The 4,042-nt window shown below is 56.5% G+C and overlaps 2 protein-coding genes across 11 annotated transcripts in view; one reads left to right on the top strand and one right to left on the bottom strand.

Moving 5' to 3' along the window:
• Window positions 1–4,042, top strand: part of LOC108291326 (60S ribosomal protein L3) — a 10,572-nt gene that overhangs the window by 4,937 nt on the left and 1,593 nt on the right. The gene's annotated exons all lie outside the window — the stretch shown is intronic.
• The window catches only part of MROH1 (maestro heat like repeat family member 1), a 117,112-nt gene that overhangs the window by 112,330 nt on the left and 740 nt on the right, over window positions 1–4,042 (bottom strand). The window contains exon 1 of one of the 10 annotated variants that reach the window (XM_037732456.1): window positions 3,389–3,635. The exons of the other annotated variants lie outside the window; for them this stretch is intronic. The gene's annotated coding sequence lies outside the window, so the exon portion shown is untranslated. Of the gene's footprint in view, window positions 1–3,388; window positions 3,636–4,042 lie in introns of those variants that run through there. 10 annotated transcript variants of the gene reach the window in all.

Here is a 4,042-nt window from a genome sequence, read left to right as displayed (position 1 = left end):
GGTTTCACCATGTTGACCAGGATGGTCTTGATCTCTTGACCTCGTGATCCACCCGCCTCAGCCTCCCAAAGTGCTGGGATTACAGGCTTGAGCCACCGCGCCCGGCCCTATAATTAAATTTTATCAAAGGTATATAGGTCCGAGATGTACCCCTGTGGATAGGGAAGGACTACTGTAGGCAAAGGAGCTTGTGCACATCACTCTCTTTCCTGATAAACAGGAAAAAGAATTCTCATGAGAGAGATGGCCAGCAGACATATGGGGATTGTGCTGACTGACCCTAGGATAAGCAGATGCACTTGCCTGCTCTTCCAGAGCTGACAGCAGTGCGGCGTGGTGGCGCGGAAAAGTTTCCTTGTCCACGTGGTTGCAGGGCATGCCATGGGGCTGTGGCTCGTTTCTTCAGTGCCCCGCTGCTCAAACCTCTAGGGGAGCATACAGACGGGCAGGCTGTGGGGCTCCAACCCCATGGCAGGATCTACGACTGAATGTTTACAGCTGAAGCCCCAGTGGCCATGTGTAATAGGTGCTCTTTTAGTTTGCCATCTATAGGAGGCTTGTGTTAACCACCAGACCCTCTATATCCTGGGTTCTTGCCCTCTGGTGTACTGGAAGAATCAGATCACGTGGGCTTGGAGAATGAGTGGAAAGTTTTATCAAGTGGAAGTAGCTCTCAGCCGATGGGGGAGCCAGAAGGGAGATGGAGTCTTCTCCTGGAGTTGGGCCGCCAAGCGGCCCAAGCTCTCCTCCAACTGCCCCAGCCAAACTTGGCCTTGTCCAGTCAGTCGATGGCCTGCCAGTGTGCTGGTATCTGTTGGTGTGCTCTTCCACCTGCATGCTCCCTTTGAGGTCCAGCTGCTTGTGTCTTCTTCCACCAATCTGCTCATCTCCATGTCCAGCTGCCTCTGCCCCTGCCTTGTCCCTGTCTCTTGGGTTTTTTTTTTTTTTTTTCTGTTTTTTTTTTTTTTCTCATTTATTTTTTTTCTTTTTTTTTTTCTGAGATGGAGTCTGGCTCTGTTGCCCAGGTTGGAGTGCAATGGGGTGATTTCGGCTCACGGCAACCTCCACCTCCTGGATTCATGCAATTCTCCTGCCTCAGTCTCCTGGGTAACTGGGATGACAGGCGCATACCACATTTTTGTATTTTAGTAGAGACAGGGTTTCACCACGTTGGCCAGGCTGGTCTCGAACTCCTGACCTCATGATACACCCACCTCGGCCTCCCAAAGTGCTGGGATTATAGGTGTGAGCCACCACGCCTGGCCTGGGTCTCGGGTTTTTATAGGCACAGGATGGGGGCATGGCAGACCAGGGTGGCCTTGGGAAATGCAACATTTGGGCAGGAAGGCAAGAGTGCCTGTCCTCACCTAGGCCCATGGGAGTGGAGTCCTAGCCAGGGACCATGCCCTCCTCTACCCAGCACTTCCCTTCCCCTGTTCCCTAAGGGGCCACACTCTTCACTTCCCAGCACTCCCATATCAGTGGCTGGATAAGGGCTCAGTGGCTGAGCCAGGGGCCCAGCTCCTCCTTGTGTGTGCTTACTGTGCAGCCATGAGCAGGTGTGGAAAATCCCTGTTCCCTGTGCTAACACCTATAAATGGTGATCATCAGCGATGACCGGCACCTCTAGTTGTAGGCTATATGGCAACAAGTGTCGTAAGTCAAAGACTTGCAGTGAGGCCAGCACACAGTTGAACACCCACAGCATCTTGATTTGGTGGGGACAGGAGCTACTCAGGTGCTGGTGCCAGTAGCAGAGAATGAGTAACAGCCACAACAGGCCTGAGTGGCCAAACACCCGCTTTTCCACATCTATCTACAGGCGCTCTCACCAGTACACAGACATGTATGCAATGGGGATGTCGGAAAAAGCCACGAATGCTAATCAGGGTTCTGGTTAACAAAAAGCAGACAAATGGGAGAAGGTGGCAGGCAGGATTGATAGGGCTTTCTCTCCCTATACAGCACACATTTCTGTGTGAATGAAAGAGCTGCTTCCTCTTCATTCCACGCAACCACATTTAGTAAACACCCACCAGTCACATGCCAGGCCCAGAATTCCTGACTTGAAAACCCTCCGGCCACAAAAAGTACTATGGATACCACACCTATGCACACAACACAGGTGCTGGGTCAGAAAGGGATAAGTCGGGCGTGTACAAGGTTGTAAAGGCCACAGAATCCATAGCCCAGAAGCAGTGGTGAGCCAGCCTGCATGGCCGGGTATGTGAAGGGAGATTGGGAGGTCACAGAATGCCCCACCCATGCGTCGGGTCCAAGGAACCTCCTCTCCTAGCACAGCAGCCACAGGATCAACTTCCAAAGTCGCCAACAAGGCCTTGGGCTGATGGCCCAGGGAAATGCAATCCCACAGCCCACTGCTCACAATTCACTGAGAACATGGTTCCTCAACATAGGCCATGCGAAGCTGTGTCACTGGTGCTCGTGCAAACCCCAAAACCAGGTAGCCCCTCCAGCTCAGTGAAGAAAGCACTTTTCTCATGATGTGCAGCAGTCCACGTTCTCCTAGCACTGGCTAGGAGCTGCCAAGAGCCATGGGAGCCCTTCTACTACAAAGCTCCTACTACAAAGAGGCCAATCTGTGTGGACTGGCACACACAGAGCACGTCTCTACCCCAAATAACCCAGCTCCATGAAAGGGGGCTATGAGGCCTCAGGCTGCCAACCACAGAGAGCAGCAACCAGGCTTCTCTCCCGGACCTCTGTGGACCCAGGAAAAGAAAACTAAGCACAGGCACCTGTTTCCTGTCACAGGGAACAGCCATGAGCTCAGGCAAGCACACATCGCACAGCCTCCACCTCTGACCCCCTAATGTCCCTTAGAAGTCAGCAATCAACCCCAGCTTGTGCGAAATGGCCAGATGCAGGTCTCCATAAGCCACAGCAGCCTGCACATCAGTTTTAAGTTAACAAAGACAACTCAACCTCAGGTCATTCCACTCTGACACCAAAGAGACCAGAGACACCTGCTCCCAGGAGCCTTGAGAGCCTGAGACTGAGCAGTGAAGATCCTGCTGACAGCAGCACCCAGGGTGCCCAGACCGTCCATGCAGCCACATCACAAACACGTACCACCAATGAAACAACGATTCCCGCACGCATCTCCAGCCCTCTACTCCCCAGGACCCGGTGTCCTCGGGGCATCTCCATCCACGGTCATCGAACTGAGCCCCAACAGCTCTCAACTCAACTCAGTACCCTCACCTGACTTCTCACTGCCCCCACCCTGCCTGCCTCTTCCAGCATCGTGTGCATTCACCACCAACCTCTTCCAAAGTGGTCTCTGCCTCCAAGGCTGTCCCCAACCCAACAGCTGCTCCGCCCACATCCCTAGGTTCGGCCACACCCCATACCCCTTTCTGCTAACCTCACTGCACTTGAGTTTGTGTGTTTGTCCCATCCCCACCTGGGCCGGCAAAGGAGCCCCTCCCCAGAGCGTGTAGGACCGAGCCACCAGGGCCCAGGGCTCTCCTGACCCTAACGCTGCAGCTGCACTGACGCTGCAGGGAAATCCGACCCCAAATCGGCCGGCCGGCTCCGGCCCCGCAGCCCCTAGGTCCCGTCTTGGCTCCCCGCGGCCCTGCCAGCTCCGTGCCCTGCACGCGATGACCAGTCATCCTCGTGACTAGGGACAAATCACCTTCCTGCTCGGCATCGTCAGCGAATACGGAAGGCAGACGGAGGCCTCGGGGCACGCCGGCTTGGCAGGCTCCGGGCTTATGCTTGGCTTCCCGGAGAAAGGACCCCCCGGCGGCCCCTCTGGGGGAGAAAAGGGCTGGGGACCACCGCGCTCCCGGGGAGGGGGGGCACCGGGGACCACCGCGCTCCCGGGGAGGGGCGGACACCGGGGACCACCGCGCTCCCGGGGAGGGGGGGACACCGGGGACCACCGCGCTCCAGGGAGGGGAAGCACCGGAGACCACCGAGCTCCCGGGGAGGGGCGGGCACCGGGGACCACCGCGCTCCGGGGGGGGAAGCACCGGGGACCACCGCGCTCCCGGGGAGGGGCGGGCACCGGGGA

Source organism: Cebus imitator, unplaced genomic scaffold (assembly GCF_001604975.1).
Source record: "Cebus imitator isolate Cc_AM_T3 unplaced genomic scaffold, Cebus_imitator-1.0 Scaffold449, whole genome shotgun sequence".
NCBI lineage: Eukaryota > Metazoa > Chordata > Mammalia > Primates > Cebidae > Cebus > Cebus imitator.
The sequence above is the reverse complement of the archived record's forward strand: the minus strand, read 5'-3'. Positions and strand labels throughout refer to the sequence as shown.